Here is a 26,472-nt window from a genome sequence, read left to right as displayed (position 1 = left end):
TTGACCCGTTTCAAGCAAAGGTTAGAACTCTAGAAAGACGTAGTTACTGGTTTACTACGAGCGCCATCTCTGCTTTAGTCTCGGGACTTATTGATCCATGTGTTAGGTCTTTGCCTTACAAATTACGCCTTTAAGAAAGGTATAAACTACTAGCCAAGAGAATTCATGAAACCCGTTTGTGTACGTTACATTTCGATAGTCTCTTTTTGAATACAGTATAACAGTTTCACTAGGCGTAAAAAGTCCTAGAAACGCAACAAATCCCGTTCAGCAACAAATATGATAAAATAACCGAATAGCCTTTACCCATCCTGAAACAGATAAAAGGCAAAGATGAAAAAATGTACAAATACGCGATCTGTGAACCAAATGACCCGCTAGCCACACTGAAAAGTAAAGAAAACGCTTAAAAACTGTGTGTTTATTGCCGGTTACTCCAAGATTTTTTCAAATTATGCGCTATTTTTCCATGAAAAATTTATTTGTGAAGTAGCTTCTCTTAAGAAACACTTTAACACATAAAGATTGTTCATTCTACACGAATTTCCAAAATCGTGTTCTGGCATTTTCTACAGAAACGATTACCGATAAAACTGGCTTTTGATTCGGCTCCGTTCGATGAGATCGGTAAGAATAATTTGATGTTTTATTGATTGCTTTCGATGAGAATAAAGAAACCTGTATTGCCATTTTTTTGTACCGTTCAACGTTTCGGCTTACTCTTCTTCGGCCATCGTCGAACGCGTTTACAAAAAATTCTCACTCCTCTTTTTTTATCGACGGCCATTCGCATACTTTAATACTTCAATGCTAGTTTACTATGAGGCGACTTTTCAAAATTTACCATGGAGCAGAATGTGAATTTTTTATCGCAAGCATTTAGAATTTTACTTACGATATCAACATTATTCTTTTCACGTACTATCTGCAATATTATCAACTATATACTACACGAAACGAGATGTCCCAGACCTAACAAAGAAAAAGTCTTTTTTTTACACTGAAAACTATTTCATTCCTCAGTATAATCTCCTTCTAGAGCGATACACTTGACCCATCGGTAATCCAACATTTTGATGCCCTTTGAAAAAAAAACGATTTGTCAAGCCTTCCGTTTCTGCAATGACCTCAGCATTCAACGAAAATTTGTTTTCCTGTAGAAACCTTTTTAGGTTTGAAAATAGTTGAAAAAGTCACTGGGGGCCAGGTCTGGAGAATACAAAGGATGGTGGAAATCAAATCATTCAATTTCACCATTGCTTTTAGGCACGAACGCGCTGGTGTGACATTTAGGATTTCTGGAAATTCAGAGCCTGAGGCTGGTTTCTAATTCTGTTTCACAACTCATGATCGGAATCCAGATCAAAACTTAAGTTCTAGACTTCTTAAACTGTACTTATTCTAAGAATTCAAGTTCTGAATTTATTACTAGAACTGGGTTCTGAACTTGAGTTCCGAACTTGAATTAAAGAGCTCAATTCAGTTTCAAAATCTAGTTCCAGAACCTCAGTTACGAATCTAATTCTAGCATACAAGTTCTGAATCCTGGAACTGAATTTAGGAATCAAAATTTTGTTCCGTTCTATTTCTGATTTTGATCCAGAATTCAGATCTAGAGTCCATATCTTGAATTTTGTTCCAGAAGTTGATCTCCTGAATCAGAGTTTTGAACACGGATTCCGAACTTAAATTATGTTACCTAATTCAAGTCCAAAATCTAATCCAGAAACCATTTCCAAAAATCTGATTTCAGAGTCTAGAATCAGGACTCAGTTCCAGAGTCTTAGTTTGAACTTTTAAATCTGCCTTCTGGAACTTAATTCAGAAACTGAAACTAAATTCAAAATCTTAATTTAAATTAAGTTCAGAATTTAGATGGACCAGAAGCTAGGCTCTAAATTCGGTTCAAATATTCAGTCTTAGAATTCAGTTACAGAATCCAATCGATTGCACTTTTAATACTTCAGAAAGACAGACGTATAATGACCACTAATGAATGATTTATTAATTTCAGTTTGTTTGACGTAAAGCCGCCATAACTAAGTTCAGTTTTTGCAATGACTGAGTGGAAACATATATTGGAGAAGCCAAATGAATGAAAAACTAACGGGAAAGATGATTTATTGGAGAAAGACACGTTCCGAGACAGGACTCGAACCTGCGTTCTTATGCATTCCGTGCATACGCGCTACCATTTCGCCACTCTGAACCTTGTTATTAGACACTCTAACACGAAGTCAGACATGGTAGAACGTACATCAAACATAGTCGACATCCTGGCCTGAGCGGAAGAAAACCAATGTTTGATGGACAGAGACGATGTTTGTATGTATGGTATCGGTCAGGTGACGGACAGAAAATCCTTGATCTCTCCAAAAACAAATTCAATGAAATTATGAATAATTTAACATACATTGAACAACATTGCATCCAAAACAAACGAAAAGAGAAGAAGCGTTTTCGTCTCTCTAACTGCAACAAAGGAGAGTATCAATGCCAATGTCACTCGTTCCTCTACGACAAGACGAAAACAAAATAATGTCAACAGGGATTCACGCAACCCGAATGACCTTAAGGTTAGAACTTCTACTATCGAAACGAAAACAAAACATCTGCTGCGAGAATCAGTCGAATTTCAATTCTCATTCTTTCATCGATATAATGAAAATATGATGTTTGGTTATGAAGAATGTCAAAATATGATAAATCGAAGTTTCCTCTCATATAATTTATTTTACCCCGGCTTTAACCTTTTTGATCATTCACCAGGGGGTAAGTCGAAGTAATTACACCCTGCAAAAACATTTAATATTGTGGGGAAAAATTACATGACATGATATTTAATGAAATAAAAAAAATAAATACTGATAGAGACTGCGGCGACTTGAACCAATAGTCATTGGATTACAAAGTACACCCGTTAGTCAACTGAGCTACAGAAGCACACTTCTGCTTGACTGGTAAATGGTACGTATAAATTCAAACAGAAGCACCTTGACATTTTTGTTTCATGACATCGGAAATACGATAAGCAATTTTCGATTAAATCAACAGTAGTATGAGATAACCATCTTCTATGTAAAGTTTTTAGTTTTCAAAATCTTTAGGAATCAATGGATATCAAATGGAGAAACGCATCGCGAGCTAGGGTTTTTTCATGCACGGACGACGATTTTGAACACTCCCGCGTTTCAGAATTCAGGATTTGGTTCAGAATCCAGCTTCAGTACTCAGTTACAGAATTAAAGCTCCAGTTCCAAATTTCTTTTCGAAAACTAAGGTCCAGAATCCAGCTCCAGAACTCAGCTCCAAAATTGTATTGTCTTAGGCTGCAGACAGAGTGGGCGCGAGAAGCTGAGCCGAGCAGGTGACTGACATTAACAAACCAAGAGCGGGAATAATACATACTAGCAGCAAATGAACCCCGGCTTTAACAAAGGGACCCTGTCAGAGTACAAGCGAGAAATCTGCTCAGCTTTCACTCTGACAGGGTTCCTTTGATATACTGTAAGTACATTTCTCGCTTTAGTCAGCGCCAAACTCGGCTCAGCTTCCGGCCTCTACTCTGTCTGCAGCCTTACTCTAGCCCGTCGTGGCAGTTTTGATCAGTTTCGCGTTCCAGAATCCAGGATTCGTATTCGAAATTCAGTTCCAGAACTCAGTTCCAACAAATTTCTTGCTCGGAAAACCGGGCTTTGAGCATTCCCACGTTTCAGAATCCAGTACTCAGTTACAGTGTTACAGTTACCAAATTCAGTTCCAAAATCCAGATTCATAATTCAGATCCAGAATCCAGGTTAATTTTGTGCCAGAATCCAGATCTGGAAATTAATTTAGTTGAAAATACATTTCTTGAATTCAATTTCATATTTAAGTTCCAGAATTCAGCTTTGGAAGCCAGGTCCTGAATTCATGTCCAGGAAACATTTAAGTTCTACAACTCAGTACCAGAATTCAGTTGAAAGTTCCGTCCGGCGCAAATTCCATTTGTGTTAACGAAGTTGAAGTTGGATTTTGGACTGAGCCTGAAATTACCAAATTACTGATCCAGGCCTAGATCCTGGTTGTGGAATTGCACCTACCATATTACTGATCTCGATTCTCGATCAAGGATTTAGAAATCCAAATCCTGTATCTGGAACTAGAACCGGGCCTACACTTTCCATGTTACTGATCCAGTTTTCAGATCCAGTAATACGGTAGCATCAGATCCAGTTCCGGCACTTGGATTTGGGCCAGTAATAAGTCCCGCCCCAACTGCTTTTTCGTATTGCACTCGACAGTATTTAGCGCCAAACGACTTCTTTTATTCGTATTCAGGTCATCCGGTTATGTCTTTAAAATTACTCACTCGCCTTTCTTCTTAGTTATCATTTAAACGGCTGAATGTAAAAATCAGATAGGTGCAACTAAGTTTAGAAAACTCGTTTATATATTTTCAAGTGCAAAACTCGGATAAAAACATTGAGAGCAAAAACCAAACACGGATTTTCGAATGCAAAAGTCGATTCGAAACATTTCTTTTTTGCAACTTTGAATGCTGAAACCGAATAAAAACATGTGTTCGGAAGAATTGACTAAGTTTTAACCCGGTTTTGGTATTCAAAGATGATTGGTTTTAAAACGATTGTTGCATAGAAAAATTCTCCCGGGTTGGCGGTTCAATGCACAGGACGCTGGTCTTACAAGCCAGTTGTCGTATGTTCGAGCCCCGATCTGGAAGGATTCTTAGTGTCACACTAAGAATCGGCTGCGAAGTCTGTTGAAACAGAAAGGCCAAATTCCACAAAAGGAATGTTATGCCAGGACTTTGCTTTGCATAGAAAAATCCAAGTTCACTTTTTGCTGCTCTCTCGCTTATGCGTTTTAAATCGGGATTTTTGGACTAAGTTTCACCTATCCAATTTTTGCAATCAGCTTATTCGTTTCATGGATATTTCAAGACAAAATTAGAACAAATTAATGACAAAACTTATTTGTAAATTTTATTTTCCTTCATACCGACATCACAAATAATAACAAAACGATCGACTTGAGCCGTGGGTTGTCATGGGAGCGGTTCACGTCACCGAAAGCCGTTTAGTCGAAAGTCATTTCGCCGATGATCTGAGTCAAAGTCAGCATGTGTAATCGGTTCACTACAAATGTGACTTTGATCTGTTAGAACCAGATCAATTGTAGATGGGTTTTTCACGGAAGAGAAACAAGTCGGATTACTGGGATGAAGAACTGTAAAGTAACCAGCTGAGAGTTGATTATGAAGTATTTTACCATTACTGTTATTTTGCCTACAATTCCACTGGACATGCTTAGCATTTAAGTCCCCTATTACGAAAAATTTCGGTCGATACCTTGTGAGTTTTTGCAAATCGCCTTTAAAGAAATTTAATTGTTCGCCGGTGCATTAGAATGGCAAATATGCTCCAACGATGAAATAAATTCCATGAACGGTTTCAACTTCGATTCCCAAGCTTTTAATAACTTTAGTATTGAAAGAAGGTAAAATTCGATGTTTAATTTGCCGTTGGACAAAAATGTCAACTCCACCACCCATTCCAGTAAACCTGTCAAATCGATGAACCACATAATGTGGATTACTTTTCAATTTGACATTTGGTTTAAGGAAAGTTTCTGTCACAATGGCAATATGCATTTTGTGAACTTTTAAAAAATTATAAAATTCATCTTGACTCGATTTCGAAGATCGAGCATTCCAATTTAAAATATTCAAATAATTATTTAACATCGCTGTTAAATTTTAAATTCATTATAATATTATTTGCAAATTACTATCCGATTTGAAATGCTTCAAAAAGTGATGAATTCGAATTCATTCGGATGATCATTTGAAAAAGTTGATCTTGCAGGTAGATCATTTTAGTTTCAGTTATATCGCCTAAATCGACTTCATTAAAAGAATCGAATGGCATTGAAGACATATTGGTAGGTAGACAGCCATTAGAAGAAGATAATATGGCCGATCTACCAATTAATCAATTGTTTTCGTTAGAAGATGAACTGCAAGGCGGTCCTGTGTTTTGATTATTTTCATTAGAAGAATTAAGTGGTAGATTTCTACCTGTTACACTAGCGTAACTGACATTAGAAGAAGATGGTGACAAGGTCGATCTACCTGTGAATAAATTGTTTTCGTTAGAAGACGAATTGGAAGGCGTACCTGTTTTTTAAGGTAAACTTAAGGTCGTTGATTTGACTTGTTGTCTAAGCGAAAAGCATTTTTGAAATGAATGAAATTTTAAATTAAATTAACTTGGCTAAACTAGTCTTCGATTAGACTCCTAGTTTGGGAAAGTCTTGATAAAAACTGATTTTGTGGTAGTCTTAATAAACACTGATTAGTACGAAGAATAGTTCTTTGAATAGCTAGCCTTAAAAAGGCTGATTAATTTCTTAGTCACTCTAATATCACTCTTTGTATGGCCTTGAGAAAGGCTGACTAATTGTCTTTAAAAAGACTGTTAGTGATTCAGGTAGCCTTGAAAAAGACTAAAGCCTTGAATCAATGAAACTCTAGGTAGCCAGAAAAAATTTCCAGGAGTCAAGAGCTATACGCGTGCGGTGCGAACGACTGTTCAACACCGACTGAGTTGCCGTATGTTCGAGCTCCGATCTGGAAGGATTCTTAGTGCCAGTAGTAGAGCTTAAAATTGTCACGCATTCTCAATGCGTGAATCCGATCCAATATTTTACTGTCTCATTCGTAAATGACCGACACCAAAACAAATGAAGAAAGACGAATCATTCTCGATTCTCATGCAAACAAGAGAGAGTATAATTGCCAACGTCACACTTTCCTCTATGACAAGACGAAACCAAACTAACGAGCATCAGCAGAATTTCAATAATCATTCTTTCATCGATGTACTGAAAATCTGTGACGCTTGGCTCTAAATAGTGACTAAAATATGACAAATCGAAGTAATTACATCCCAGAACCTCTTTGGAAACCAAAACTACTACAAATTCGAGCACCAACAGGTAAAAGTTATTGTGAAGCCTTTTTCTGTCATTTTCGATTCTCACAGCTTCGGTTGAATATCGACTATGGGATTTTCACTGAAAACTGCAAATGACTGAAAGGACAAATGAAAGAAAAAACACAATTTTGAAACTACTGTCCCGCTTATGTCATTGGCTGGACATGGATTTCGTTCTCATAGTTTGCAAGCGAAGCTGAGAGTGACAGTAATTTCTCGCCATTTTCGTCTATTTCAGTCAATGAAAATGACTTTCATTAGCTCTGGTCAGTAGAATCTTAGTACTAGCCGTGCCATGATTCTGTACGCTAAGAATCGGCTGCCAAGTTTGTTGAAACAGAACGACCAAACTCCACGAAAGGAATGTAATGCCAAGACTTTGCTATGCTAATTAGGCTTCATGAAGAAACTACGAACTTTTTAGTTTACGAACTGTTTTGAAATTTGTCTATAGTTATAGCTTGTCGTTTATGTTGAGAAAGTTATCCCTTCGCGATAGCTCGATACTGGTTAGTTTGGTGGATTCGCCTCCTTCGGAAAAACATGTGCTCCATTCTCTTTATACCATTCCAAAACATCTTTGTCGTAGTGACAAGATGCTAAATCAATCCAGAATAGAGAGAGAGATAGAACGTCATGGCTACGTAGGAATGTTAACAATCGCTTCTTTAGGCATTCATTCCGGTATAATTCCTCGCTAACCGTTCCGGTAGTAATGAAACTTTGGCTTGTTCGTCCACAGCTGCATATTGCTTGCCAAACTAAATATTGTTTCAGGACACATAACCTTTTCATTCGTCGCGAAATGTTCCTCCACGCCGTTCGCAGTATAGAACAACATTTCGGAAAACTGATTTCCAGTACATAAGTCCATTATCATGCAGGAAAAATTCGCAGTCAAATATTCGCCATACAATTTACGAAACCGGGTTTTAGCCGTTACATTCTGTTTATTATAACGGTTCGGTACAGCTTACAGGAGACATTTTTTTTTCTTCTTCAATATTTGCAACATTGGCTCTAATAAAGAATAATTACTACATAAATATGATAAATTGGGCAACCTCTTGGTTTTTTTGAATTAAGACAAATGTAAAATTCGGTGAAATGTCATTTGGCAAAAGGACTTTCTTTTACTTGACTAAATTATAACACAAAGTGGATACAAGCCAAAATAATTACATTCGCAGGGATGTAAAATGTACAAAGTTTCGATTGGAATAGCATTGAAAGTTCGGTCACATATCGGCTATACTAATTGTTTGTACTAGGACCTGTCTGTCTGTGGTCTTCCCCGGTAGCACCTCTAGAACTCTAATTATCATTTACTGAAAACCACACAAAACCAAAGCCCCGGTACTACATTCTACAACCTGGCTCGTTTTTCAATCCAAACTGATCTCGTAGTACAAAGAGTACCGGTTGCTCTGGATTTATTTACCCTTGGGACAATTGCAGTGGACAACAACACAGACAAAAAAATACTTTTAACGAAAGCTCTCATTACATTTACAAGCTATGCTATGTTAGTTTTTTTTTGTTTTGCCTTGAACCATCGTAATGATAAAATTCCATTGCTATCCAGTGAAGCTGCTCTTCTGCTATTTTCGCTCCATCTATACTGAAATGCAAATCCCAGTGCAGCATATTATCCGTTCGCCATCGCCATCACCGCGCTTACATTTTTAACGAATGCAGATTTTTTTTCATTCTATTTTCTTTTCTACCTTTCCTCCACGGGATCCACCACCATCATGTTTTGTATCCGCGTTCGCTGTCATAGCAATCAGATTGCTCATTATTTCCTCCCCGTTCCAGTGTCGCATAATCCAGTAATGTTGCAGAGGGGCAAACTGCAAGACTAGCACGGGATCGACGAAAGACAGATGATTATAACCTTTGTGCAAACTTAAGAAGGCCCCTGCAGGCCCAAAAAAAAACTATTCGAACGTGCTAAACGAAATCTGTACAGAACCCAGAGATTCATGTTATCCGTTTTACGTGACTCCTCCTCGATGTTCCGCAGTGCGAATCGGAAAGCAATCTTTCAGGGGGGAGAAAAATTAAATCACTGTCTGGATGGAAGCAGACAAAAAAAACGTCAGACCCCTCGAACCCGCGGATTACCAGCACTAATTGAATGTTCGTACGTGTACTGCGTGTTAGCCAGTGTGAAAACCATATATCCGTATCAACGTAATACCGAAATCTATGAGAGCATAGTGAACCCCGGACCTAAAGCAAAGATTTCTTCGAAAATATCAAAAATACATGAACTGAAATAAATGACACACATGTATTAGTAAAATTTCGAGATAGAGAGAGATAGAGAGAGAAAAAAAAAACAAAACAAAATCCAAAATAGCCTAGAAAATATCGTAACTGAAATTCAAACTTAATTCAAGTGCTTTTCCCCTAGCTCCAATTGTTTTCCTTTTTTTTTGCTGCCGTGAGTGAGGCAGAGCCCAATTGAAAAGTAATTGCCAACAGTTTTATTTTTACTACCACACTTTTACTCGCGCCTGTAAATTAAATTACGGTATAAAAAGAGAGATTGTGAATGAATGCAAATTAAAAATGAGAGACACATGCAACAAAACGCAAACAAAAAAAAAGTGCTCCGCGCCACAAACGAAATAAAAGAAGAAAAATTCAATTATTATCATGCAGAGAACGTCTCGAATGTGCGAGCTGTTCAAGTGTGACTTGTAGAGTGTAGAGAACGAGTAGTAGGAAAAAAAATCCGTTTTAATGATAAAGCAATAAACTGTACGATCAGGACCGTGTGGTGACCGTAGTAAAGAGAAAGCTAGAGATATAGTTAGTGTGGTACGAAGTGGACACGACTTTTCGTGAGCCGAATCGGATGATAGACAAATGGACGACGGGTGGTATGTGAACAGTCGGTGAGTTTTTTTCTTTTCGCGTATGATCATCGTTATACATTTATAATGTAATGCATTTTAATTTTATTTCATTTTCTTAACTTCAACTATAGAAACGTTCCCTGAAAGAGGAAAAGAATTTCAGCAATAACAAAAATTTCACAGAAATTCTGAAACAACAACAGTTTTCGATGAACCATTTTATTTGTGTTAAAACTCTGGGCAGCCAACTGTCGAAACTCAACATTATGTTTCCCAAACAATAGTAGATCGTACGATTCAACCGAAACATTTTTTGTGTTCAAACTCTGGGCAGCCAACTGCCGAAATTTAACAGTACGTTACCGAACAATTGATTGTTCGGGTATTTCCAAAATCTCTTTCTTGTGGCCAAGACGAGAATTTAAACACACTATTAAATGCAAAACACAGACCTTGCTGTTGTTTTGATGACAATCTTGCTTTTCTTAGCATCTTCGAAAAATCAGGGAAAGTCAGGGAATTTAACCTGCATAAAATGAATTTTCAGGAAATCAAACGGATAACAAACGCATCAATTTATATACAACGATTTTTTTTTCTTTTATACGCTAACTTTCCAGTTCCTAACAGTTTGTTCGGACCCCGACCACCAGCCATGCAATGGTTCTATACGTTAAGAATCGCCAGCGAAGTCTGTTGAACCAGAAGGTCGAATTCCATACAAAGAATCTATTACCAAGGCTTTTCTCCGTTGTCTCACCGAACATCGGCAAAAATTTATTTGTGTGATCAAACTCTGGGCAGCCAACTGTCGAGACGTAACAGTACTTTTCTCAAACAATAACGCTGTATCAACTGATTTAATTTCATTTCCACGACTCGGTAGACAACTCCATAGTTCAAGGCGAACAGTGGAGTTGTTACGGTTATAAAGACTGTCCCAGAAAGTATGGACGCACTTTGATTTCGCTGTAAATAATTCACAAGTGTTAGATATTCAAATTTTATTCGATATACTGATAATATTAGACCACAAAAACAGACTATTATTTTCAACATTTGCTACTTAGCCATTGTAGACTAGCAGGCGCACCTTCTTGCGAACGTTGACACTTTTTTCCAATCTGTTGAATGGTTTCGGCTGCCGAGACATGTTTCCTAAGATGTGCCTTCGTTGATGCCCAAAATTTCTCACTTGGTCGAAGTTGTGGGCAATTTGGTGGTTTCATGTCTTTTGGGACGAATGTGACATTACCATTCTACCGTTAATTTCGAGTAGTGGCAAGAAGCAAGATCTCGCCAGAAGACAATAGGATCCTTGTGGCTTCGAATCATGGGTAGAAGTCGTTTTTGTAAACATTCTATGATGTATATTTCGCTGTTCATTGAAGCAGTGGCGATGAAGGGTTTCGAAATCTTACCGCAGCTACGAATTGCTTGCCAGACCATAGCTTTCTTACCAAATTTTTTGGCTTCAATCGATGTTTCGGACTGATTTAACACTTGCCCTTCTCGCACCGTATAATATTGTGGTCCCGGCAAGGATTTGTAATCGAGTTTCACGTAGGTTTCGTCGTCCATGCTTTCAAACCCTCGGCCTGATCGATGCTTCTTGTTTCGGACTACGTTTCGGTTGTTTCTGCTTCTTATAGGATCGAAAATTCAAACGTTCTTTAGCACGAAGAACATTTGACTTCGAAGTGCTCACTTTTTTGGCCAAATCCCGCACTGCTCTTTTGCTCGAACGCCTTCAGTATACGTTTGTCCAACTGAGGGTCAGCAGGACCTTTTTTTTGACCCGTTTTCGGTTTATCCTCAAAGGTGTTATCCTCACCGAACTTCCTGATTGCATTTCGCACGGCTCTTTCACTTTCTCCTTCAATTTTTGCTCTCTTTCTCAGTGACAGTCCGCGTTCTGTGCACCATTTGAACACAATTTTTCGACGTTATTCTGCTGAAAGTCCACGCATTTCGAAACAAACTAATGAAAACGAATAAACAACTGCACAAGTGGTTAGAGAAGAGTGTAAACAACAGGACGCAGCCATAAAAATTGACAGATTCTGAACCATTGCAAAATGGCAGTGGTTTTTGGTTGCATCCATACTTTCTGGGACAGTCTTTAGGATCGTTAGACAAGTACAAGTTAGCACAAGTGACGTAACCGACAAATTATTTCAGATAGTGACCTATGATCACGTTCAAATGTGTTATTGCTGATAGCTTGGTCTGAGAAATGTTGCCAAACATGTGACGCTGAAACATGCTTTTGTGAACTACCCGAATCAATTTGAATAAATTGGGCTTGAAGGTTAGCCAAAATTAGTATCAGAAATTGTCTCAATAAATACGCGAACAATATTTCAATGAGACTGTGTCGATGAGAGAGAATTAAGAACAGTTTACTTTCAATAGTTGTGCTTAATTCTACGGAAGAATTTATTTTCATCCGTTTTTTTAGCGTTTATGATTAGTTTTATGAGACAAAACCTTGCCTTTTAAGCCTATAGTTTGGATGAAATAAATAAAAAATTTTGTATTGTCGATTAATCTACAATTCTGCTCTTGCAGTATGTTTGATAAATGAAAGAAAATTACTTAAAATGATCGATCATTTCACACCTGATTGCACCTGATATCACACTTCAAATTCAGCACCTGATATCACACTTCAAATTTAAGCAATAAAAAAAAAATTTTCTCGGCAGCCTGCTGACCAGACCATCCAATCAACAAATTTTGTTCGTGGAAATAATATATAATCGAGACGCGTGTGAGCACCTTTGCATAGTAACTCCTAAAATGGTTTGATATAATAGAACAGTACATGTTAGATAGAGCCTTCGAAAGATTTCGAAGGTCACCAATATGAATCTATTCGTTTTCATAAACCACTCGTTCTGACGTGAATACATCTAGAATAATTATGTAGAAAGTGATAAGTTTCTAGAGTTTCACTAGGGATAACGATACAATTGTTCTTCCGTACCAAATAAAATTTATTTAGTAATTTATAATCGATTTGGATAACTACCAATCAATTCGAAAACATTCGAAAAATCTGTTCGAAGTGGCCATGTTTTCACGAGCCAATCACAGCACGACCCGTAATGATGTCATTCTCTAGATTCTTTTAACACGGCCGATTCAGCTCAATCTATGTTAGGCAATGAATAAGAGCGAATACTTTTACGGTACACTGTTATTCTCCCTCTAATATGTGAGTTCGAACGAGTTTTCGGTGACTTGATCAAGTATTATTTGATTTCTTTTGTCGCACATTGGTTCTGTTTGTGAACACCGGCTTACTACACATTTTATTTCCCTGGCAAATAATAAGCAAATAAACGGCAAATAAGTATGCATTTCCAATGAAAAATTTTGCGTTTTGCTGTCAACCTTTATCAGTTCTAAATCTGTTAGTCATAGAACAAAGATATGCGGGTTGCAAGATTTTCATTCAAATTGACAGTATTGGTCCTTGTCAAAAATTATTATACTCGTATTTCAGGTTTAGCGATCCGCCTAATGTTCCCATGCAGCTACCTCATCAAGAGAAAGTGACTTCGAATTTCAGAACTACTATTTACATTAAAAAATTCTGATGACAGATTGGCGCCAAAGCTGGAGCTATTCGACCAACAAGTGTCAACTTCTTCAAATTCCCTCATCCATACAAAATTGTTAATTACAATAGGTGTAAAAATAACGATTTTTCAAAAATTTGAATTCTTTCGTGAAAAATTGGTGGAATATTTTTCATTCAATATGCTGTGGTATATTTTAGTTTAGGCGAATCCATATTTTTTCTATGCTTTAAAAAAATAAAAATAGATATGTTTGCTTTCGACAATTCCATCATTTTAACTCAACATCATTAGCACTCGTTTTGACAACCAGTACCTAATCGTGTCCAACTTGCTATCATTTATCATCATCTTGCTCACTAAAACAAATGATCCAAATTCTATTCCAACCTCTCCCTGTTCCAGTCACTTAATTACGTCGGATCCCTAACTGAACCCCGTTGTCATACGGATTACTTACTACTTACTAAAAAGCTCACAAACAATTTCCGAGGAAATCAGCCTTACTTCCTTACTTGGCAAACGAAGCAAAGCGGGTGACAGTGGAGAAAAAAAAACAACTAAACAAAAACAGCAACTACCGGGTCGGCGTCTTCCGGTGATGCTCCCAGGGGTCATGTTGCTGTTGTTTTATTATTCCCATTATTGTTGTTGTTGTTGTTGTTGTTGTTGTTGTTGTTGTTGTTGTTGTTGTTCTTGTTATTATGATTATTTCCTGTCCTCTTCCTACTGCATAACGGGAAAAGCAAACAAACTGTCCGCTCTTTTTTCACTGTTTCAATTGCATCACACCTCGAGCTATCGTCTCTTCAAGGAGGTATGCACTGGGAGAAAAAAAACGTAAGGCTGTACATTCTAGGTTCAATGGCTGTGCCTACTATGCTGGAACCTTATATCAGTATACTTTTTGAGCAAAACATAAGCTGAAACGAGTTTCGGATGATGAGAAATCGATGCAATCCAATGAATTCCCTCAGTGAATTCTCTCAGTGTAGACACAATCTCTGCACTAGGGGAAAATATGAACTGTTCAACTTTGAATAAAATATTGTAATTTTTTATACCACGCGGTAGTCGTGACCGGAATTATTTACTGTTTACTGTTGCAGTGGGATGGAATGTTAATGGAGTGGGTCGACAAACTCCGGAATTTCACTAGAACATCGGATAGTGGCTTGTCGATCTTATTATTAACATTATGAACAGTTGTAAAAATCCATAGCCTACCTAACGAGTATTAGTCTCTGATATTTGGCGTTTTTATTCTTGTGCGAGTATATTGGTTGCCCGAAAAGACTTATAGATCACAGGCTTGTAAATTTTAACTTTTTTTTCGCGTTTGAATCATTCGATTGTTGATGCTTTCGATCAGCAGTTTTCCCAAAGAATTTTAGGGCACTGCACAACGAAGATTTAGTCACCTTTCAACGGTATCACAATTTTCGAACCGGGATCATATGGGATTTTTAATGTGGATTTTGAAAATTTGACTACATTTTCCGATAGTTCTGAATCCGAGAACTGCAAACCGGTAACACTGAAGTCTAGATTCGTTGAGCCGGAAACTAACGTAAGTTTCAGCACACAGATAAAAATATTTTGTGAATTTACATTAATTTTCATGCACAAACTTTTTTTTTCTGTGCAGTTTTGAACCAATATTACGTTTTAAATGATCACTTTAAGCGAAAATTTTATACTTAAAAAACTTGTTCGGGTCTGTGTGCACAGCAATAAAAAAATAAAATAGGAGGAGGGTGGAGTGTGATAAGTAAGTCGATGTCTTTCACGCAGCCCGTCTGGGTTCGATTCCCAACCCGGCACATAAGGTCAGAAAGTTTTTCTGGCCCGAAGAGGCGAATGACCTTAAGGCTAAAACCTCTATAATCGAAACAAAACGAAAATTAAGAAATTTACAGATGATGCTATTCCCCATATGACACAATTCTTGAAAAGTTAATACGTAAAATGACTGAATTTCACAAGCATGATTCAAATATGTGTCAAATATATCTCATCTGACCAGTAGGTGGGCAAATAAACATATTTCAGCACGTAAAAATATGTCAGAATGCATATGAATCATTACATCAATTGCAAAAATGATTTTTTTCATACTCGACTATGTCGGTCTCAGATGACATGAATTTACACAATTTTTTGTTAGGTACGTGGCTATGTCGAGATGGTGGCTTTTCTCGGAGATGGCTGCACCAATTTTTACAAACTTCGAATCAACAGAAAGGTCTCGTGGTCCCACAGTCTACTATTGAATTTTGTCCGAATCGAATTTCCACACCATGCGCGATATTCGGCATCGATTATCACTATTCGCATAATCAGTCATAATTATGATCACACGATGAGAGTAAGAATGAAATATGATCAACATCACTACAATACTTACAATCATTCCCAAGACTATCATCCATGCAACGATTATCACTGAAGCTTGACGTTATTCATTGAGGTTCTAGAGGTTTTGAAAACCAATTCAGGGATCGGGAACTTTTTGAGCCGAAAGAGCCAAAAACGCAATTTACAAAATTTATAACATTTTAAAGAGCATCAAAATGTTTTATTATAAACAATAAATAGTATTTGAATAAATAAAGTTTCTTTTATTAAAAAAAACTAATTAAATCCATATGGCTCAAAGTGGATGTCATCACTATTTGAGTTAACAGGATTTACAATAAATATTAGAATGCTTTTACTTACTTTGAATTACAGAAATTCGTCAAAAAATTCATCTTCAATTAATTCTATAACAGTACTGAAGTAATTCGTGTCAATAGATGCACTTGCTTTATCACAATATTGCTATAGGATTTGAAAACAAAGAAACATTTCGCTCTAAATACTTCTTCAAAAAAAATTGATTCGTGTGTCAAAACATTTGTCAGGGATTTTGTCCTCACAGTTTTATTGCGTTTTCGTTTGAAACAAACCAATCCCAGTTCTGAGTACGACTGCTGTCAAATGTAAGGCACAAATCTCCAAGTAATCAGGGGCACGTGCCACTTGAGCCAAATTGCTCTGATTTTACTTAGGGTTGAACCGACGACACGACCTGCCACTCGTCTATCAAAACTGTATCGTAAATTTAACTACCCCTCAGTAACTGGAAATGTCAAATCGGAAACGTTAGTGAATTTTTTAAAACTGGCAGCACAAGTTGATTTATTTATTGATTTTGAATAACAGTCACCATAACCTTGGTTACTGCATATCGAAGGCAAGATGAATGTAAAAAAAATAAATTTCAGATCGGTTATTATATTACGGAACATTTTAATGGATTTACCTGACTCGAGCGGAATGTAAAAATTTAGGAGTATGAGTTATGTCTTTTATAAAGCCAAGTTCAAAATTCAGGTCTTGACTTGAAACCGTTGTGTGAGAAAGAAGACATGGAAATGACCGACAACGAGCTGAGCGAGGCTTGTGCTCTGCGGTACCTGCATAACGTACGGTAAAATGATTTCTTTGTGGAATTCCACTAGTAATCCTCGAATAGTGGCCAACAAGGAAACATACTGTTTCCACTGCTGCGCAATCAACCGACACAAAACAACTTTGACACCGGCATATTACACCGAATCCTACTGCCCAGAAAAGCTAGCAGTGGAAGTGTACGGATGAATCGCTGGAAGTAGATCATTGTCCTCGTTCGTTGGTTTTATCCATAGTTTCGATTAAATTCAGAAAATGCATTTCTGCTAAATTTGGACAAAGTTTAACACTAATATTCCACCGCTTTCAAAACATGTTTATTTGTTTTGGGGTTCCTTGGTAACCAGTACATAGCAACTTAAACAGTGTTGCTCGAGAAGATTATTTTTATCATTTACAAGGAGTCGCTAGATTTGTGGTAACTGGCGGTGAATCGTTAGCGAACAGTTTTAATGCTGATTTTTCTTCTGAGTGCCTGGTCGTGTTCAACTGAAACTAACCCAGTTACCTAGAAGTGAAACGATATTCGATTCAACTCATTCAATTTAGCCTACTCAGTCGATTAACGGATCTACTTTCTAAATTTAGCCTGACATACATTGATTTAATTTCGATTATTATGTTTCACTGAAATTATGCGTGTGCTACAGACCGATCGGTTGGGCACACGTTGTTTTAAAGAACTTTTTAAATAATTTTCAAATTATACTTTTTAAATAATATTCAAGTTAGAACTTTTTAAATAATTTTCAAGTAAATCTAGATAATCAGCAAATATTTAGGGTAAAAAAATAACATGAACGGTATAATCAAATTATAACTACCGATTTTTTGTAAATTTGATACTCAATGACAATTAACTGTCAAACTGCAACCACTTTGTAAAAGCTAGAGCCAAGCCTAGTTTCTCAAGCCAAGCTTGAGAAATCGGACTCCAAAGAGTATTAAAATTGTTACATACGTACAACATTTGGAAGAGCTTGGCCTGGAGACAATTTTCCAAAATCTCAATCCTTCAACTGTCATACTGACGAAGCTATGGTGGTTCTATCGATTTTTATTTTATTTAATTTAATTGAAAATTTTCAAAAAAAATCTGGGAAGTCTTAGGCATTGTCCGGAAGAGCTGAGGAAACGCATGATGTTTAGTTATGTATCATATGTTTCCATCTAATAGAATTTTAATGGAGGCGCATGGCTGATTGTTATTTTTTTAAAGAATATCTCAAATATCCCGGGCCTAACATAGAAATACATATACCAGGTATGTGTCTGGATTTCATTTACAATTTTTATCATTTCACATATTTTTTTATTGAAATTTATACCCTGAAAAGGAGAAAGTGAGGCATCAATTATAAAAAAATCGAGCACTCTTGGAATTTTCGAGCGAATAAATAGTCAGAATGGACATTAAGGTCACTAAAGCCTCCGTTGGAGTTAACAGCGTTCACATAACAGCTTGGTAGATTTTGACAAATTGACAGAAATTTGATTACCAAACGCTTTATAATCAATTCAAATTTCGAACTAATTAACAAACGGTAAGACGTTGGAAACTCGGTAAACATGTGTCCGAATTCTGTTAAATTTTTCAAATAAGTTAATTTCAAGAGAAAATAACTAATTTTCTTGATTTGTCTTAGAAATGCATGAAACGTCGAGATCTGGTGTTATCCCGGTTTTATTTAAGTCAACTCTCTGATATTTAGAAAATTTTCGATTTTTTCAAAAAAAAATTTGTTCAGATTACGCCAGATTTCGATTTTATTAAATTGAATCTACGCGGTTTTCAACGTCTAGAAACGTTTAGACGCGTACACACGTCATCGATAATATGTCGGCCTTTTCTCGAAAATAGTGATGAGCTTCATAAAATCAGTGAGTTTTTGCAGTGACCTTTTTTGCTCCACCGCTTCATGAAAATCACTAGTACCATTCGATTCAGCGCATCTTAGTGTTAGCTAAAAACACTCACTGAATATGATTTACTCCTGAATATATATTCTACAACCCAAAAATTCGGGAACTAGAAAATTTTACTTTAGACGAAAAAATCGACACTTTTCACACTTACCGGTTTCAGAGGCTCAACTAAAATACATCAAATGAATATAAGCTAATTGTAGCTTATGTTCGGGCCCACTTTTGGAGGGCTGAGCCGATGGGATGTGACATTTTGTGTTCTAATCAAGGATGGCTTTTATCGTATCAAAGAACGTTCACTAGCAACTCTTTACATGATTGAATCAGTGGCATCAAAGAGAGACGGATTTTCATCGCAACAACAAAAACTCGGTATGGCTCATTTAACATAGACTAGACACCAGTGCGAGAGCGAATTTCTCTCGATGACATTTCTGAGAATCAAAGATTAGCACGCTGCTGTGGGGATCCTCTCTGAAGCAACAAACGGTCGCTTATTCTTGTTTCGCGATCCGATTCTATACAGACAGTTGATAATTGCGATAGAATCATTTTACTATTGCCACTTATTCTAACTATGTGCATATAACCTTTGTATAAGTTGTGTCTATGAAAATGTATGTGAATGCTCCACACAAGGGTTTTGAAATGTTGCAACCTAGTATGAGAATCATTAAGTTGAATCATCGATTCGATTTTCTGCGATAATTGTCAACTAGCGATTCTCTCTTGGGAAGCAACGACGTTCTTCCCGTTCCACACAGCAACGATCATTATCAGACTGTATTTTTTTAAGGGCGTGAAATACTCAGAATATGAAGTGGAGCGAAGAAATGTAGCAAAATTCTCTCACGGTTCATGCATTGAGAGACTCGAGTTCTTGTAGCATCTTCTACCGGATTGAAAATGTTGTATACAATATAGATAGCAATATAGCAGCTTCTGTCAAATTTTCGGCAATCACCAACACTGGTTCTAATTGACCATTTTCGCTCAGTGGCCGGTCGACCCGGCCTCTCCTACTTTTTTTTTATTAAAATGAACAATATTTGCACAGCAGCACCTCATCCTAAGAGCCGAAGGTTCTCGACCCCTGCGCTAGGTGGATAAAAACAAGTTATTTTTTAATATGCTTACGGAACCATAAACTATAAGAGGTCATGACACTCGAATCAAGGGGATTTCGACTTCTTTGCCACTGATTTGGCAACGATAGTCGGAGCTCAAGATAATGTTAGATTAGCAGAAGGCTAATTAGATTGATGATGCGATATGAGGGAAGCGGGTCATTTCGCCGAAGATGACCCTTTCATCGAAAGGGTCATTTCGCCGAAAGGGACATTTCACCGAAAAGGTAATTAAGGGACATTTCACCGAAAAGGTAATTAGCAATTGGTAGAAATAGAAGATGAAAATTATAGAATGAAAGTCTATAGACTTAGATGGGAAGATACAAAACGGAAAGGCGAGACGTGACAAACGTCATTTAAGCAATCAGAAGTCCTTTAGTAACTTAACTTTTACCTTCGACCGTCTATAATTTCACAGCACAGCTGAATATGCTCGGTTTCCCTGTTCAGTTAGGCTGGTTAGGTTCAAATGATTTTATGTGATTCCATACGAGACTTCCTGAATTTTATTCCGATACGTTTCCGGAATCACTGGGTTAAAAGTGTTAAATATAATGTACCGTTATATAGTGACGAAACTTAACCGTACAACAACAACGGCTAGAAACTGTTCAAATTTTTGAGTCAAGTTAGTACGAACCGACCGATTCCCAGATTCCGCTTTTGAAAATACCGGAAACAGTGGTAAACAACTTCAAAACGGAACTCACTCACTTTTCTCAGAGAAGCGATTTGATCAATATAATATAACATTTCGTTTCTATGCGGAATTCCCCAGTTTTATCCGGAAGCGACTTCCAGTTCCGTAATTAAAGAGCTCCGAAATTAAGTGTTCACAATTTTGAACTGATGTTCGGAGAAACGATGCAAAACTGTGAAAATGCTTCTATCATACGCTCAAACGAAGATACGAATCAGCCTTCGACTGAAAGTCTCCTAAACATAGAAAACTAACTAACTGGCTCAAACATAGAAAACTAACTAACTGGCTCATGCTAGTTGAAGCCCAAACACGCTTTCTGGGTTTCTTTCAAAAGCCAATGAGAAGTATGTTGAAGAAAACAACATTGTGAGTGATGTAAGGTTTTCTTGCATCATCATTATGCGTGAAGCTTTCAAATTTGTAACATTCGTCGCTCTGTAATAGGGGAACCAGAGGTCGGATCCAGATGAAATTTAACAACCGCATTTGTGGCTATAGGATCATTATTTTTTTAGCCTATTACTTAGCCCACCTGAGTTCGATTCCCAACCCAACACATAGGGTCAGAAAGTTGTCTGATCCAAGAGACGAATGACCTTAAGGTTAAAACCTCTATAATTAAAACAAAAACATGTTTGAACTATTTCGAAGCGTATTTCAACCACTATTCTGACTTATTTACATACACAGCTCAAAATATCGTTTTGTTTTTGATTTTAAATTTACTTTAAGGATCGGAGCCTTTCACGGACAAAACGTCACGAAAAACTACAGGTTTGAATTTATGAATCATGTACCTAAACAACTGATCAGTTTATGAATTGAATTCCAGAATCCAGATTCGTAATTCAGGTTCAGATTTCATTTCCAGAATCTCGGTCCAGAAGTCAAGTTCAGAATTCAGTACGTTCTGAAATACAATTCCAAAATTCAATTTTATAACTCAGGTCCATCATCTGATTTCTGAACCTGAGTTATAGATATGGGTTCTAGAAATCAATTCTGAAACTAGAATTTAGAACTGAACTGAGGACCTGTAGAGTACCCAGCTGAATCTCGATGGTTTGATTACGAATTTAGGCTCCGCATCCTACAGCAGGTTCAGAATCTAGATCCAGTATTCAAGTTCTGGTGCATGATCCATCAATGTATAAGGATCTAGAGCTAGACTTACCATATTCAAGGCCGTATTCTGGTCTTAGACTTAGATCTACCATATTATTGTTTGAGATCCTAGACTTGGAAGTTCCTGTTCTGGAACCAGATCCTGCACTAGGATACCGGATCTGGATTTACATCGATGAACTAATTCTCCTTATTATTACCCATTCGTCTTTTTCTGCCTTTCTCACATAGAAAGGTTATACAATCACTGTGAAAATCCACTCTTGAACCGAGGCCCGGAGGGCCGAATGTCATGTACCATTCGACTCAATTCGACGAACTGAACAAATATCACAATTCGACGAACTGAACAAACAACACAATCTCTGAAAAATGAAAAATCTGACGGTCCCATAGATCTCTATTGAATTTTATCCCGTTCCGAACTCCGGTTCCGGAATTACAGGGTGAAATGAAAAAAATTGTCGCTCCTCCACTTTTTTCAGAGATGGCGTGACCGATTTTCACAAACCTAGAACTTCAAACGAAAGGTCTTAAGGTCCTATAGATCGCTATTGAATTTTATCCCGATCCGAATTCCGGTTCCGGATTAAAAATGCAATATGTGCAAATCTATGAGAAAATGCGCACTCAATTTTCTCGAAAGTTTCTCAACCGATTTTTACAAACTAAGATGCAAATGAAAGGTCTTGAAATTATTTAAAAAGTCTCTGTGAAGTTAATCCAGATCCGACTACCGGTTCCGGTATTACAGTGCGATGAGTAAAAATTTTCAATTTTCATTATTATTGAAACGAGGCACATTTTTATAAAATTTACTGGTAAATTCATCCATTTGGCAGACCTTGTTCGTTGGTGGATATATAAATCTACTTTGGGACTACTAGGTCACAGTTTCCGAACGCATCGATAATAGTGAAGCAAAGCTCCAAAAACGGAACTCTCTCCGATTTCTCAGCAACCGTTAAACCAATTTTTACAGATCATGATTCAAATTCAAGCACTCGATGTCTTAAAAGATACTGTGCAATTTCATCCAGATCCGACTTCCGGTTCCGAAATTATAGAGGTCGATGAGAATCAAAACTTTCAAACTGTCATACAAAATGATGCAAAATCGGTACGTGCTGGTACGGAAGAACAAAAAGCCACCGCCAAGCACACAACGTGCTTTGTTCAATTTTGTATAGCGTGCTGGGTTGCCACATTCAAATCTTTATTAACTTGACATAACTGTTTACAAATTAAAAAGGTGATGGTAGTTTGTACCGAAGAAAGTTTTTGATTTTATTGAAGTTTGAAAGAAAGTGATGTTTTTGAAAACATAAGTAATATGAGAAAGGCATCATTACCCCACTAGGTGGATTAAGAAAAGTTTTTCTAAATGTTTCACGCACGTCTTCAGAGTAAATAAATACCCAGTATACTTGAGTATTTATTTCGGCACCGTAAAATATGAACCTTCGAATTCAAATTTATTACAATTACTTCTTCATTATTGTATGACTGCTAAATTATTTTGCGTTTTTCATTGATTGTGCAAATTATTTCTTATTATTTTCTATTGAATATCATATTTAATAGGGCACACTGCTTTAGCTCCATGATGCCAAGGGCATATTATAATTCTCTCTGAGAGAAGTTACGGGTTCGAGCCCCGTCTCTATGTTAACTTTCTCGCGTAAATTTCATTTCGCTGTTGCATTCGTCAGTATTTTTCCGTTTTATTTTTCTCGTAAGATGCTGATAAAAGGCGACGTTTCCATACTAGTTATGTCTATTTCAAAATGTTAAGAATTTATCCTTTAGAAAATACTTCCGCCCTACGACGGTTACTCTTATTCAGCTAGTTTTTTTCATTAATTCGAAGTTAGTAATATTTCAACATTAGTATCTCATTAACGATGATAGCCAACGGAGAAAAAAACTCACCAACTGCGCGAGAAGTACATACAGAAAACTATTATATAAATCAAGAAAAAATACACAAACAACAAAAATTGCTTTGGGAAATTGCTTTAACTGAGTGTAAATAATTTTCTATATTCATTCATAGAAACATACATAGAACAAAAACAAAAAATAATAAATTATAGGTGAAAGATTGTAGATATGACAGAAAATAATGATCGTCTGACCAGAAATGAAATGAAAGAAACAAACCGAGAGAGAGAGAAAGAAGAAAAATGCATCAATGATTCAGGAAGTTGTTCAGTGAGGTACTCTACCACTCGAAAAAAAAAACAAATTCCTTCTATCTAATACTGCTACAGTTTCATTTTCATCACTATCTTCTGTCAGCATAGGAAATATTGTACAGTTTTTCCACTTCCCTCTCGAACACGTGAGTCATTCGAAAAAAAATGCGAGAATAAAAATTTTCTTCAGAGGCATCCGACATTCAGCCAGACCTCTCTGCTATACAAAACTCAGACATATTTAGTAAATAATAAAGAAAATAAACGACGTGCGTACCTAAAATATGTGTATAGTGATGTAAACGAGAAAAAGAGCCAAACTCACAATAGAGCTCTACAAACCTTAAACGGGGAGAAGAAAAAAAAACACATAAACGTCGAGTGCCTTAATTTTTGTACTGCATGCAAAAACTAAACACACACACAGATTAAAGAGAATACTGACATATTTTTGTATGAGACAAACACATTCACGGCGCACGTGCTGCTAGTGAAAAATGTTCAAACAAACCGGTTGCGAAATTTCCGATCCGCAGCCACTTTCGAGGACCTCACTGAACGATCCGACAACCGGACAGTAGAATGAAAAAAAAGTATTGAGACTGTTTCAGAACAGGAGGAACTATGCTTCCGCAACAACAACAACTGTTAAGACATTTTGTTTCCTGGAATTGAATAACCAAACTTTGATTTTCAACTTTTGTACATATTCTCATAACGTGGCTATCGCCGTCCAGGAAAACAAAAACCAGAAACATTCACACAGAGTATAAAGGTTATTTTCAAGGACCATTTACGCTTCAACCGTTTCACCAGCAGTCAAAAGTCGAAAAAACGGATTAGGAATCGAAACCAGCTCTAGAGCTGACAACTAGACGGAAAGGAATAGAGTAGTAGATTAGTAAAGATAGATAGTCACATGTTTTTTTTTTTAAATCAAAGCTTCAATATAAATTATATACAAAATGTAAATTATAAGTAGCGGATAGCTCTCTGTGCTGAAGCTAGCCACACTAAATAATAAAATTAAATTACAGTATGGGAATTATTACCGTAAATAACTCCGTGAGTGAATAAATTATTAAATTTAAATATCGCCAACTAAATTAAAAGATAAAAATAACAAAAAAAATAAGTCTCAGCAACATAAATGAACTAGTCGAAAGGATTATTTTAATCAAAAAGCCATACAGTGAAAAAACATACTCGAATATGCATAACAAATTCAAACAAGTTCATGATACATGAAAAGCAAACGCGATGCAGCACAAAAGCCTAGCGATACAAAACGATACAAACGAATGCAAACAAAAAAAAACACGTTACATAATAATTGTGCAACGGTAAAAAACAACCTGGGTTCTGGGTAAACCACAGCCACCCAACGGGAAGAAGCGGGCGCGGCCCATTCAGATTCAACTTTAACCAAAAAACAACCAACAAAATAATAACTGAAATCTGTTCTGTCACTACCTGATAAACCAAACAGCAGTTTCATGAAAACAATACAATATGGCGCAGCTGATACTCATTTAACCACATGAAACCACATGCACCGAGTCGTGGTCCTTGCGATGATGATTGTACAGAAGGTATGTCATTAAATGATTGGATTACAAATCGAACAACAACTACAATTGTCACAAAGTACATTTTCACGCATTGTCACACTCATTCAAGCCTGACCAAATAGCAACCAACTACAAAGAAACATATACAAAACAGGCACATATTCATGAACGCTCACGTATTCACACACACACACATGCGAGTAGCAATAAATCAAAAGGCTCGGCCAATAAATTCTGAATTAAACACTGCTCCTGTTTACAAACTGCCGTTAATCCACTCCTTCTTTCATCCTATATTTAAATGGCTGGAGACAAAAAAAAACCGGCAACCATCAGAGAACTGAGTTTCGAGCATCACATTCCGTTTGTTACGACCCCCCCCCCCCCCATCACTTAGTTCGACCACTAGGTGAACTGTTCCCGAACGGAAGATGAGAAATAAAATAAAAACCAACTGACAAAAGTAGTAAGGATTGCAAAAAATAAACTAGTACGAAAAAAAAACACAAACAAACAAAGAAAATATTGTAAACCCATTTCCGGTGTGGATCATTTCGCCGCCAGTGTCATTCGTAGCTAAACCGTAGGATGTAGTAGATCTTTAAGAATACCATAACGAACTTCAATGCAGTGTGAGAACCTGAGAATTAAAACTACGTACCGTGGAATCGGTGGAACTTTGTATAACAGATCCGGATGTGGAGAAAAAAAATAACAAAAACACAGAACACACACACACAAATTATATAATATATATTGTATTTATAATAATTATAGACCTTTATGAGAATTTATCCTGTTAAAGATAAAAAAAAGTTAAACTAAAACACTGTACATAATTCGAAAATAAACAAGAGCAAAACCATGGTGAGAATGGAAAGAAATAAAACAAAAACATATTTCAAAACATG

At 36.8% G+C, this 26,472-nt stretch overlaps 1 protein-coding gene across 2 annotated transcripts in view; it reads left to right on the top strand.

Moving 5' to 3' along the window:
* LOC131432900 (uncharacterized) overlaps nucleotides 1–26,472 on the top strand; it is a 669,773-nt gene extending 643,301 nt beyond the window's left edge. Inside the window, exons 12-13 of one of the 2 annotated variants that reach the window (XR_009229989.1) lie at nucleotides 1–3,208; nucleotides 3,281–26,472. The exon at nucleotides 1–3,208 is cut by the window's left edge and continues 26,373 nt beyond it. The gene's annotated coding sequence lies outside the window, so the exon portion shown is untranslated. The other variant, XM_058599478.1, reaches the window with a different exon arrangement.

The sequence above is a fragment of the Malaya genurostris genome, chromosome 2 (assembly GCF_030247185.1).
Source record: "Malaya genurostris strain Urasoe2022 chromosome 2, Malgen_1.1, whole genome shotgun sequence".
Classification (NCBI taxonomy): domain Eukaryota; kingdom Metazoa; phylum Arthropoda; class Insecta; order Diptera; family Culicidae; genus Malaya; species Malaya genurostris.
This window is presented reverse-complemented; position numbering and strand designations above follow the sequence as displayed.